This window comes from Zalophus californianus, chromosome 6 (assembly GCF_009762305.2).
Source record: "Zalophus californianus isolate mZalCal1 chromosome 6, mZalCal1.pri.v2, whole genome shotgun sequence".
NCBI lineage: Eukaryota > Metazoa > Chordata > Mammalia > Carnivora > Otariidae > Zalophus > Zalophus californianus.
The window spans coordinates 128,629,087-128,643,506 of NC_045600.1; the positions used below are offsets into that span (position 1 = coordinate 128,629,087).

The 14,420-nt window shown below is 37.1% G+C and overlaps 1 protein-coding gene and 1 long non-coding RNA gene across 4 annotated transcripts in view; one reads left to right on the forward strand and one right to left on the reverse strand.

Annotated features, from left to right (window-relative positions):
• Positions 1-14,420, reverse strand: part of LRRC28 (leucine rich repeat containing 28) — a 158,117-nt gene that overhangs the window by 92,649 nt on the left and 51,048 nt on the right. The window lies entirely within an intron of this gene.
• Positions 10,263-14,420, forward strand: part of LOC113909759 — a 44,141-nt gene continuing 39,983 nt past the window's right edge. The window contains exon 1 of the long non-coding RNA XR_003515807.1: positions 10,263-10,357. This is a non-coding gene — a long non-coding RNA (uncharacterized LOC113909759). The remainder of the gene's footprint in view (positions 10,358-14,420) is intronic.

Genomic DNA, 14,420 nt, shown 5'->3' on the forward strand with positions numbered 1-14,420 from the left:
TTCGAGTCCCACACTGGGTACAGAGATTACTTAAAATCTTTTTTAAAAAAGAGATTAAAGGAGAAATAGAAAATCTTAATAGAGCTATAACAAGTAAAGAAATTAAATTAGTAATTTAAAATATTTACACAATGAAAAAGCCAAGCACATATTGCTTCATAGGTAAATTTTTTCAAACAATTTTTTATAAACAGTACTGATCCTAAAGAAAATTAACAATTTCCTAATCCTAATATTTATATGGAAAAGAAAGCACCCAAAATAGGTAAAGCAATTTAGAAAAGAAAAAAGTTGGAGAACTGGTTCTACCTCATTTTAAGACTTACTATAAAACCACGGTAAACAGGACAGTGTGATAGTGACATAATGCCAGATGAGTGGGTTAATACAGAGTCTAGAAATAAACTCTTGTAATTATAGCCAAATGATTTTTGATACAGGTACCAAGACAATGACGTAAAGATAGTTTGCTTTTTAACAAATGGTGCTAGAATAGGTAGATATCCACATGCAAAAACAAATGAACTTAGACATAACCTCCATCACACAAAAAGGTCAACTGAAAATTGGCCAGACTAAATGTAAAAGATAAAACTATGAATCCTACAAGAGAATTGAGGAGAAAATTTACAAACTGGGCTTCATAAAAATTGAAAATTTTTGCTCTTCAAAAGACAACATTAGGAAAATTAAAAGGGAAGCCAGAGACTGGAAGAAAATATTTGCAAATCATACATTTGATAAAAGGCTTGTATCTGAAATCAATAAAGAACTTGTAAAAGTAAGAAGAGGAACAACACAATTAAGAAATGGATACTTCGAGGCGCCTGGGTGGCTCAGTCGTTAAGCGTCTGCCTTTGGCTCAGGTCATGATCCCAGGGTCCTGGGATCGAGCCCCACATCGGGCTCCCTGCTCCGCGGGAAGCCTGCTTCTCCCTCTCCCACTCCCCTGCTTGTGTTCCCTCTCTTGCTGTGTCTCTCTCTGTCAAATAAATAAATAAAATCTTAAAAAAAAAAAAAAAAGAAATGGATACTTCACCCTTCACCTAGGAACACACAGAAATGGAAAATTATCATGTAAAAAGATGCTCAATATCATTAGTGATTAGGGAAGTTCAGCTTAAAACCACAATGAGACATCACTACCTAACCCACTAATCAAAAGACTGACAAACCAAGTGCTGGGGAGTATATGGCGAAAAAAAAAAAAAAAAAAAGAACCCTCACACATTGCTGTAGGAATGTGAAATGGTACAGCTACTTTGAAAGAGTTTGTTTCTTCAAAAGGTAATCTACATTTATGATGCACTCAGAAATTCTATTTCTAGGTATTTACCCAAGAAAAATTAAGAGGTATGTCCCACAAACACTTGTACACAAATGTCCCTAAACGACACTATTCATAATTGCCAAAAACTGCAAACAACTCATCAACTGGCAAATGCACAAAGAAAACACTATATATCCATACAACAAAATATAAATCAGATATACACAAAGGAATGAACTACCAAGACACACAACTACATAAACTAACAACAAAAACATTAAGCTAAGTAAAAGTACCCAAATACAAAATACTATATATTGTATGATTCTATTTATGTGAAATCTCCATAAAAAGCAAAACTAGAGAAACAGATCAGAACCTATCTGTGTCTTAGAGTGGGAGTGGAGACAGATTACAATTGCGCATGAGGAAACTTTTTGTGAGGATGAAAGTGTTCTAAAACTAGATCATGGTGATGGTGGTACAACTGCAAAGTTTACCAAAAATTTAGAATTTACAATGCCCATTTGAAACACACTGAATCCTTGTATCGTGAATTTTATGGTATGCAGTAAAATATACAATAAATCTGTTTAGAAATGTTTACAAAAAGGAACGTGGTATGAATTTGGAACCAATATAGACGAGCTATTAAGAATAAACTAAAACAATCTAACTTCATTTGCTTTTTGACAAGGTTACTAGAAGACCATAATCATAGTACATCAAGATTGCAGCATTAAAATTCTTGATGTAAAGGTAAAGAAAGTACTACAGGTTTCTTCTGTATGCCTCTATGCTATTAGACATTTTTATACATTACTTTGATAGAGGACTTGCTTTTCCAATGTGTAAGTGATTTAAGAGTGGGAGGGACAGGTAACTTGACAGCTGATAAAATCATGACCGAAAATGATTTCATACCCATTTATTAGCAAAAAAATCAGTTTCACAATGCCAAGCTTTAGACAAAATATTACTGGCAAAAACAACCCAGATCTGGGTTTCTAAGTATCACTCTCCAATGAAAGAAACCAGGTTTGAGACACAGAAAATACAAAATAAGCCTGAAACATCTTGTGATGGGACAAAATAAGGAAGTACTTGAAAAAGGATGGGGAAATGTCAAAAAGACACAGGAGCCAACCAGAAGGAGCTCCCAATGGCTAACATTAGGACAATTTGAACAACAAAATAATGGCACTGGATTATAACCCATAGAATAAAATAAATATCTATGAGTTCTTACTGGCGTGAAGAAATAAAAGAGGGAAAATTCCTTACAGATTTCAATTAATATAGGCACCTGGGTGGCTCAGTCAGTTAAGTCTTTGACTTCGGCTCAGGTCATGATCCCATGACCCCCATCTTGGGCTCCCTGCTCAGCAGGGAGTCTGTTTGTCCCTTTCCCCAGCTCGTGCTCTCTCTCTCTCTCTTAAATAAATAAAATCTTTAAAAAAAGAATTTCAATTAATAGATGTAGAAGAAACGAGGGAAATACAAATGTTACATTAAGCAAACATCACAGTAATCACCATTGCAGTCAAGAATGCTGATGAATGCTAAAATCAGAAAGTGAAGGTCTGAGGAGAAACAGCTTAATGACATAGTTTTGAAGTATTTCCAAGATACTTTTCAAATTACAAAGGGAAAATGAAAAGTGGAGAAACCCAAAAGCCATCAGCTTAACCGAGGGATCAAGGTTAATCACCAGCAATCACAAGTAATAAGACACAGTGATATCCTGTACCCCCGAACATAATGCGCTGAGAAGAACACAAGATCACTTTAGTGGTATTCTTGCCAAAAATATATAACCTCAATCTAATCATGAGGAAATAGCATGTTCCATATAAGGTCTATTCCTGTGCTAAGACTCTAGGATTCCAAATCAGTATCATGGCTTCACCAAAATCTCCCTAGGAAGAAAACTACAAAAGATAATAAGAGGTAAGACTACAAGACAGAAAAATTTAATTTCCCAAAACAGAAATAATGGGTATTTTTTTTTTTTTTGCTTTTTGTTTTCTTTTTAGGATTTTATTTATTTATTTGAGAGAGAGGGCAAGAGCAAGGGGAGGAGGAGCAGAGATTGGGACAAGCAGACTCTCTGCTGAGCTGGGAGACCAATGCGGGACTCGATCCCAGGACCCTGGGATCATGACCTCAGCCGAAGGCAGATGCTTAACCGACTGAGCCACCCAGGTGCCCCAATAATGGGTATGTTTTTAAAGGCATATCATATATCACACACATACATATTATCAGATGACTGAAACAGGACTGTCAAATTTTTATAGCATGATATCTTTGGGTCCCATGCAGGATCAAGTGTGACAAGTCTCTCTCCCTTGGGTGCCCAGATAATATAGTCCTTTCTCCTTACACTTTGACTATAGGAAGCAGCAAACATTTTTCTCCATCTTCCTTTCCAGATATGTGCCTTTTCCCTCTGACTTTGTTTTCATTCATTTAATATTAATTGACTACCCATGTGAAAAGCAGGGAACCAAAAGCTGTGGGAGATACAAAGATAAATAAGATTAATCACCTAATGTCTCAAATTGCTTCTATGGTTTCTGATACTTCTAAAAATAGGATTTTTGAAATTTGCCCAGTTTTTCCTTTTTTTCTTTTTTTTTTAAAAAAACAGTGGAATCATTTGCCTGACTCAACTAACTATAACCTCCCTGGAAGTTGGAAGTCCCTAAAAGACACAATCCTGACTTTTATGAAAATCACCTCTTCACTTGTCCTTTCACTTTTACCACCCAAGTAAGCATCCCTGAAGACTACGATTTAGTTTTGCTTATTTTATAACTTTATATAATTGGAATCATATACCACGCATTCTTTGTGACTGGCTTCTTTTGCTTATTATATTTGTGAGATTTAAACATACTGTGAAATGTAGCTGCCTGCCTCTTTTCACTGTTGTATAATATTTCATTGCCTAAATTAACCACTTTGATCTTTTTTCTTGTTAAAGGACATGTGTTGTTTCTTGTTTGGGGCCATTATGAATCTTGTGAACTTAATGGACATTACAATACATGTCTTTTGGCTCATTATATATGAACATCATCAACACTATAGGGTATGACAGTCCCTATTGCTCTACGAGTTCATAAATGCTTAGTTTTGTCAACCTTTTGGGGTCTAGTTGTTATTTAGTGGAATCCTACTGTGGTTTCAATTTGCATGACCCTGGTGATTAATGAAGCTCAACATATTAACATGCATTTATTAAGCATTTAGATTTCCTCTTTAGGGAAGTATCTATTTAAGACTCCTGGTGATTTTTAAAGCTAGGTTGTTGGTCTTTTTCAATATTGATTTGTAGGAGTTCACTACAGATATAAGCCTTTGTCAGTTACATGTACTGCAAATGTTTTCTCCCATGGTGAGACTTACCTTTTCATTATTTGACCATCTATGTCAAATAGGAGCAAACTCTGTCCACCACCCCCATGTCAATTCTGGCTGACCATCCAAGTTTCTTTTTTTTTTTTTTTTTTTTTAAGATTTTATTTGACAGACAGAGACACAGCGAGAGATGGAACACAAGCAGGGGCGTGGGAGAGGGAGAAGCAGGCTTCCCGCGGAGCAGGGAGCCCAATGTGGGGCTCGATCCCAGGACCCTGGGACCATGACCTGAGCCGAAGGCAGACGCTTAACGACTGAGCCACCCAGGTGCCCCACCATCCAAGTTTCTATACAAAGTTTCCCTTATTATTTATATGCATCATTAACACATTGTCCTTGATCACTTTCAGGCTACAATGGCAGAGTAGCTGTGACAAAGATGGTATTCCGCTTCCTGTTCAATTTTTGTAAACGTTCCAAGTGCTTGAGAAGAATGTGTATTCTTCAGTTGCAGAATATGTTGTTTTACGCATTCCATTAGGTGAGCTTTAGATTTGAAAAACAGGTTACAGAAATAATTTGAGACCTAGGATAATATTATCTTCTGCCTGAAAAAATTTCTATTTGCTGCTGTCAGGCACTTGGGGACATAAGCAATCTGAATGCAATGTCAGGAAGTTTTATGGTTTTGACAGCCCAGGTGACTGGAAGCTGGGCTGCAGTCCATACAAAGGCTTTCTTTCAGATTCACCTTATGAAGTGTTTCACCTGCAAAAATACCTCAGTATATATTCTAACAGGTAAGGACTTTTTAAAAATAAACCCACAATACTATTATTATACCTTAAAAAAATCAAGAATTTCTTAATATTGTCTAATACACTATCCACGATCAACTTGCCCTGGTATTTACAAAACATGTTTTTTGCCAAATTCATTTAAATCAAAATCCAAAGAAAGCCCAATAACTGCATTTGGATGATAGGATTCTTAAGTCCCTTTTGATTTATAATAGTTCCTTCCTGCTTTTTTTCATGTTTTCATTTAAAATATTGGATAACTAAGGGGCACCTGGGTGGCTCAGTCAGGTAAGCGTCTGCCTTTGGCTCAGGTCACGGTCCCGGGGTCCTGGGATCGAGCCCCACGTCGGGCTCCCTGCTCAGCGAGGAGCCTGCTTCTCCCTCTGCCTCCACTGCTTCCCCTGCTTGTGCGTGTTCTCTAATAAACAAAATCTTAAAAAAACTTGATATCTATTCCAGAATTTCCAGCATTCTAAATATGATTTATTGTGTCTTCATGGTGTCATTTAAAATATTTACCTATCCCTTACATTCCCTGTAAAATGGTAGTTAGAAAAGCTTAAATAGATCCAGGTTCAATTTTCTTTGGTAAGACTGTATCTTAAGGGCAGGGCTATCTACTTCCAGTTGCATCACACTGGGAAGGATATAATGTCTGCTTGACCTACTTTCAGTGATGTCAAGATTAATTAATGGATCTAGGTGTCACCAGCCTGATCCATCCAATACAAAGTTCTCTATCGACTTTTTACCTAGTGGTTCAGGAAGCTATTAATCATCTTTGCTGCTAGATACTACAAAGTATTGATTTTCCTAATTTCAACATTCTATATTTATTAGCTCTAATTGTTCCATATAGAAAAACTCTCCTTCATTCAACTAGTTACCCTGAAATATAATTAGTTTAGAAAAGGCAGAATAATGTTTAATTCTTTCCCTTTAAATTTTTCAGAGAACAAGTTGGTATCCTACCAACCTCTGGAGTTTACCAATAAGTTTTTTGTTTTTTTTTAAAGAGCAATATTATGAACACAGAAAAGTTTATATATCTGATGCATTTCAATCCATTTCAATTATCATTCTCTTTGATGGTCAAACTACCTTTGACTTCTGTATTATTTTCACATGACCCCAGCAGTCTTTGATTAGTTCCCTGTTTTCAGGCACATGTCTTGTGCCTCAACCAAGCAACTCAGGTTTGTTTCTATGGGAAATAGCTTGTAAAGATTGCAGTCTCTTTGGTGTGGGAATTCTCTACCACCTTGTGAGCTCAGCAGTGCCTTCAAAACGGACTTTTTCCCCCTATCCAGTTTTTCTAATTGTCCTTAAAAGAGGGTTGGGCTGAATTATCCAGTCTGTCAATCTTGTAAACAGAAGTTCTTCTTCAAATAAGTAAAGCAAAAAGCATAAGGAAACAGACTAATCGAAAAATCTGTGAAGGAGAGTACCAAAAAGTTTTTTACAGACAGCTTCCCTCAGCTGTATGCCATAAAAAGAAAGCCTAGTTCAGAATAATCAACTGGCTGTGACAGAATTCAGAAAAGTTGCAGGACTGGAGATTCAGATCTTGGTTCAGAGTGGTTTTGTTCCTGAACCCAGAGGTTGGTTCCAAAGGTAGTTTTCTTAATTCATCAGCTTAAGAATCTGCAAAATATCACCCTCACACTGGACTAAGAGCAAAAGTAAAAGTCAATTAGGAAGCAAAACAGAAAATAACCATTAACAGGCCTAATTAGTACGTTTAGGAGTGGCAGCAAAATGAGGAGTCAGGTAACACCCACCAACACACTGTCTGGACGCTAAGATTCTTACAGACTGTAATGAACAAGTTTTTAGTACTCCAAATGCTAAGTGTATGTATCTAAAGCTGATGTAAGAAGGGAAGGATCCTACAGAAAAAAAAGACAAGGGCACCATTCTTTCAAGAACCTTTAGGATTCTCTCCCTTGAGCAGCAAAAATAGTCAGGAACTCCTTTGTTAGATGGCTAACATACAAAAATATATGAGATTCACTATATGACTTCAGCCATTTTTGTTCCAGTCTCACACACAAGAAACAGTATTAATGGATCTTTAGTAAAAAGCATACCCTTCTGCAGTTGAGTCTCAGATGAGCCCACAGCCATGGCTCACCCAACCCTGACTGCAGCCTTGTGAGATCCTAGGCTGGAGGATCAGGTAAGCTCTGTCTAGACCCCTGATCCACAGACACTGACATAAGAAATGTATGGGCTTTCTTAAACTGCTAAATTTGTGGTAATTTTTATGCAGCAATAGATAACTAATATAGTCCCACAGGTTAGTACAATGCCTAAAAAATTTACTATGTATTTCTGCTAACAGCTTGGAAAAAACACTGGACTGAGAATCAGAACCTGGTGTAAGTCTTGATTCTACCTGAATAACCTTTCCGTGCCTCAAGATTCCTTACCTATAACCAGGGATAAAACCTGCCCTGAGAATAAAAGAAAATGAGTGAAACATTGTGAAAGTTATAAAGCACTAAATAAACCCAAATCCAAAGGCTTCTAGTCAATAGTTCTGCTACCATCATCTCTCACCTGGGTTATTTCCTTGGTCTCCTAACTTGACTCCTAGTGTTTGTCCTGGGCTCCTTCTGTACACAGACGCCTAAGTGATCCTTTTAAACTTAAGTCACTTCATCTCACTCCTCTGCTCAGAATCCTCCAGTGACTTTGCATCACATGTGGAATAAAAGTCCATAATGACCACGGTCAGACATAATAAGTCTTTTACTGTTAATAAGTACAGTATATTGCACCTTAGCAAGATTCTCAATTGCAGTATCTTTAACTTACCTTTACAACTGAAATGGTAATGGAAGTCGGAATAGTGGTGCCTTGGAAGAGTGCCCTTGGAAGGGGTAACAGTGACTAGAAAGAAGCACAAGGGTGCTTGTGGAGCTCTGGTAACATTTCATTTATTGATTGGGGTGCTAGTTACAAAGTTATATTTATTTTGTGAAAACTCACTGAGAATATGCTTTTTATTTTTTTTTAAGATTTATTTATTTGGGGGGATGAGGGGGGTGGAGAATCCCAAGCAGACTCCCTGCCGAGTGCGGAGTGCAACCTGGGGCTCAATCTCATGACCCTGAGATCATGACCTGAGCCAAAATCAAGAGTCAGATTCTTAACCAACTGAGCCACCCAGGCACTCCCCCCCAATGTATATACTTTTAATCTGTATACTTTTCTACACGTACATTGTTTTACATTAAAAAAATGAATGAACTGGATTAGAATCTTTGATCCCCCCACTTACTGGCTGTGTAATTTCTAGCAAGACAGTCTATCTAAGCTGCAGGTTCCTCATCTTAAAAAGAAGTAAAAAACAATAATACCTATCCCATACTATTAAACTGATAAATTAACAGAAAAAACAGAGTTAAGCACTTAATAGCATGCCCGGCCTAGTTTAAATACTTAGTAAATGTGCCACCAATAACAATAATCTCTTGATTATATGGAGAAGGAGCAAAATATACCACGTTTTAGAGTAACTTAAGATATTATTATTGTTATTACTACCACTAGTACTACTAGCAGTAACAATGAGTCCAATGCATTTAAAAGATTAAATTTACTAAGCAAAAATAACTACATACCAGATTGCACTCATGTTCAGAATTACACAGTAACCACTAGATACCACTTTCTGTCTCTGACAACAGAGACCTCCCCTCCACCCATCTCTAAGTTAGCCAAAACCTTGTTAGAACAGTGCCCCCTCTCTCAGGAAAGCAAAGTCAGTCAGTCTCCATGGGATGTGGATTTTTTTTTTTAGAAGATTTATTTATTTTTAGAGAGAAAAAGGAAGAGAGAGAGCACGTGGGGGTGAGGGGCAGAGGGAGAGGGAGAATCTCAAGCAGATTCCCCACTGAGCATGGAGCCCGACACGGGGCTCGATCTCACGACCCTGAGATCACGACCTAAGCCAAAATCAAGAGTCAGACGCTTAACCAACTGAGCTACCCAGGCGCCCCAGAATGTGGATTTTAAGAGCACGGGAATAACTGAATAGCAGAAGAATGAGATAGGGAAGGGAAGAACAAGGGAGGAATCCTGATGCGAGGAACAGGCCATTTTAGAAAATGTTTTTTATACATTAATAACCTTCTGACCACTTTTGGTCAAGAAGTTTGTGACGTATCAGTACTCTTTCTTCTTCTTTTAGATGGCATTTTTACAATGAGAAATCTTACTGATTCTAAAGTTGATGTAATTTGACAACTTAAATTTATATTAAATCCATTTTGTTCCATATTACAACTAATAAAGCTTTAGTATAATTTGGAGCACGCACATTATATTCTCCTCCATACCCTACCCACATCCTCCCAAATGTGAATAAAGAGTCAATTGTTCATCCCTATTTCTCAAAAGCCTTATAAGGGATGAGACAGTCTCTCCCTCTCTCCGTGAAAACATACTTCAGAATTACCTGCCTCCAGCGTTTCCATACAGTCTAAAGCCAATTTAAAAAAGATCACGAGGGTGGATAACCGGCCCTCATCTGACAATGAAAGACAGAGCCTAAAAGAAATACATAAAAGTTTGAAGGAGAAAAAAAGCGGGGGGAAAAAATCCTTAGGCCTCAAGGCTCTTCTCTAAATTCAGAGGCAACAGACTTAAGACGACTGCGGATATGCCAGACAAGAGGCCCCAACAAGGAGGAAAAGCAGCCAGTGCTCAAATATTCAAGCAAGCAGCCACTGCAGACCCACTGAGAGGACAGGGAGCACTGCATGATGCAGAGCATTATGATGCCCACACCGTGCAGCAGAGACATCCAGCAAGCAGGGGCCAGACATGCTGTCTAAAATCAAGCCTTTTGGGTTTTTTTGGTTTTTTTACATCTCAGAGTTTTCTTTCATTTCCTCACACAGAAGCACATTACGTATGTATATTACCAACTCTTTCATAGTATGCTATTTTGAAAGGCAATACAAATGTATAAAATAACTGAATGGAGTTAACTAAATTTGATGTATTATTTACTAAAAAAGGAAAGTTTTTTTTTTTTTTTAAGTTTACAAAGGTAAGAAGTTAAAAACATAAAGATGAAGGGTAATTTTGGGAAAGGAAACAATACATCATTTAGTGTACATGTGTGTTTAAACAAAATGGACTTTTATTTCGGTGGCCGTGGGTTAGCTGAGTTCCTTTAAATAGTTAGGGATTTGCGAAGCGCAAAGCTCATGTAACGTAATCTGTGTTTTCCGCAAATCCCCATCGGTCTACTTACTTAAGAAACCCATGCTTCCTGGCTGGATGCCGGCATGCCAAACCTGCCCAGTCGTGCATAGTTTTATTTCTGTTACTAAATTAGGAAACCAAAGCGGGCAATGTCTGGGCCAACAGCAAAGAGAAAAGGCTCGGCATCATTAGTCGGCTTGTCTTCTTAAAAGCCAGATCATTATAAGATATTTAATTTTTAATTAGAGATACCAAAGTAATTTAGCCTAATAAGGAGCAATACTAAGAAATAATTAAATGAAGACAAAGGGAGAAATACAAACGTTTAACAAAGTATTCTTCTGAATAGCCTTAATGATGTTGAAAATAAACTACTACCATTCAAGGCTTAATGTCTCAATGATGGATACTGAAATACTACCTTATTTTTTTAAGCAGTGAGGAAGAAATAGGAAGTTATTCATCACAATTTTTACAAAGATCTACTAACATACTTTATGTAGAGCACTGTTTAGAGAAACTAAGTGGAGCATTCAGAGACCTGAGTAAAGGAACACAAAGCAGGATTTCAAAAGAACAAAATCACTTTGTTTATTTACAAATTTTAGAATGACAGAAAAATACAGAAGGGAAAATCCAATTTTCCACATTCCAAATTTCATTTTCCCCTAATTAGCATATCAGGGTGTTTCAAAACACGATAGTTGTTAAATAACATTCCTTAAAGTATTTTAAACACACCTGATACTTTCTCAAAAGCTAAAGCTTGACTCCTAAGGGTGCTGGTAGAACTTTAGTTCTTGCAATATCTGAGTGATATTTCTTATAAACATTTTGTTAAATATTGAGACATTTCAAAGTAGTATTTATTTTAGTTTAGTTCCTTCTATGCAAGAACTTAAAAATTTAAATATATGCTATAAAATCTATATTTTATATGGATGAAATGTACATAAATACCAGAATTTACACATTTATAGAAAGATTAAAATTTGAGCACTATAATAGGCCCTGAAAGGCTTGATTATAAAATATGACTTAAAAGAAAATGATGTTCGCAGTTTACTTCCCAACCTTAAGCAATATAGACTTTTATATTTATAAAGAAGCCACAAAGAGAACTCTTCTAGTAACCATCCTAATTGTTTGGTATCCTTTCAACTAATCTTTTTACACATATTTCCATGATTTTTATTCAACAACGAAATGCATTTAGGTAGTCTGGTGTGAGACAAAACCCTGAGTCTTTCTCTTCTTTTTGCTTAACTCCCACCACCACGATCTGGCCATCAGTGAGGAGCAGAAGCAGGTCCACAGGGGTTGGACAAGCAGAAGCAATCTCCCTCAGTCTCAAGGCATCCTTCAATTGTCCATCCTACTGAAGTCACAATGCAAAGCATGTCCATCTGGCCCCCTTGTCTGGCCCTTCACTGTCCCTATATTATTGATAAGAGGCACAATGCTGCGGGAGGCACAGTAAAATTAGAGACAAAAGCTTCAAGTCATAAGTTACATAAATAAAAAGCAAGTAATAGATTGATCAGAAATTATACTCAAAAGTATAATAATCCCCATTGATCAGTGCAGTAAAAGGTCTTCCAGGCCCTCATTTTTACCTCCTTACTGCAACATAAAGAAACATGTATATAGATGAAATACCCAAAAAGAAGGAAAAATTGATTTTCTCTGGTTGTAAAAAATCAATGAAATTTATTTTTCAAAAGAAATTTGAAAAGAAAAACAACAAAACTGAAAGACCTACATGGTATTTCCAAACTTCCTATAGAGTTACACTAATCAAGCCAATGTGGTGTTGTCATAAGGAGAGACATAAAGACTAACAGAACATTAGAAATCAACCCATATGTTTACAGACAACTGATTTTCAACAAAGTTACCAAGAAAATTCAACAAAGAAAGGAAAGTCTTTTTAACAAATTGTGCTGGAACAACTGAATATCCCATATATAAAATAAAAGAACATGAAGAGGCAAGCCACAGACTAGGAGAAAATATTTATACATAATACCTCTGATAAAGGACTTGCATTCAGACAAGAGTAGGGTTGGCAAACTTGCTCTAAGGGGCCACTTAGTAAACAATTTAGGCTTTGTGAATCATAGAGTCACTGTCACAACTACTCAACTCTGACACTGTAGCACAAAAGCAGCCATAGACAATATGTGTATGAATGGGCATGGCGGTCTTCCAATAAAACTTTATTTACAAAATCAAGTGGAGGGTCAGATTTGGCCCATAGGTCAGAGTTTGCTAACCCCTGGTCTCTAACATCTCCTTCCAGGTTAGCTGATTCTCATTCTATGAGAGCAATTTCACAACTCTGTAAGTTGTAGATCACTGATAGCAATGTAAAATAATCCTTGTTTATAAACACAAAAATGAATTATTTCCCATGGAGAGACAACCCTCTGTCCCTGTGGAGAAAACCAGCTTTGTTCCCATTTCAATATTCTTAATCTCTAAATGTTCTGTTCTTTGCATCCTCCTTTGAACTGGTTATAATACCTTAGCAGTCTCCTTATTAACAGGTTAAAATAAAGGTTTAATACATTTTAAAATTTTTATATCTGTATGGAAATCACGATCTTACCTTTTTTTTGTGAAAACTATCCTTTAACATCAGAACGTATTAAGAACTCTTAACAACTATTAATAAGAACACAAACAACTTAGGGGCACCTGGGTGGCTCAGTTGATCGAGCGTCCAACTCTCGGTTTCAGCTCAGGTCATGATCTCAGGGTCCTGGGATCGAGTCCCCTGTTGGGCTCCCCACTCAGCAGGGAGTCTGCCTGTCTCCCTCTCTCTGCCCCTCCCCCACCCCGCTTGCTCTCTCTAAAATGGATAAATCTTTAAAAAAAAAGAACACAACAAAATTGAGCAAAAGATTTCTAAATAGATATACTTCACCAAAGAAATGGCAAATGAGCACAAGAAAAAGATACCATCTTAGTCTGTTCAGGCTGCTATAACAAAATACCATAAATTGGGTGGCTTAAAAACAACAGAAATTTCTCACTGTTGTGGAGGCTGGGGAAGCCGAGATCAAGGTGCTGGCAGACCCAGTGTCTAGTGAGGGCCTGCTTTCTCATTAACACCTATTTTCTCATGGTGACCTGACGTGGTGGAAAGGGTGAGGGAGCCTTCTTGGGCTTCCTTGATAAGGGCACTACTCTCATTCTTGAGGGCTCTGCCCTGATGACCTAATTACCTCCCAAAGGCCCCACTTCCTAATACCATCATCTTGGGGGTTAGGATTTCAACATACAAAATTTGTGAGGACATAAAAAGATGCTTAATCTTCAGTTACTAGGGAAATGCAAAATAAAATCATAACGAGTTGCTACTATACAGCTACTAGAACAGCCACAATAAAAAGACTGAAAATACCAAATGCTGGCAAGGATATGGAGGGACTAGAACCCTTATACATTGCTAGCAGGAATGTAAATGGTATAGCCACTTTGGAAAACAGCTTAGCACTTTCTTTCAAAGTGAAAAATATAGTTAATCACACAACCCAGCAATTCTACTCCTAGGCATTTACCCAAGAGTAAGGAAAACATTTGCCCACAAAAAGCTTGTGCACAAAGCTTCACAGCAATATTATTCAGAACAGCCCAAATTAAAAACAATTTAAATGGTCAATCACCTACTGAATAAACAAAATATGGCATATCCATACAATAAAATGTTACTCAGCAATAAAAAAAACCCAAACTACTAAAACACAAAACTGTATACA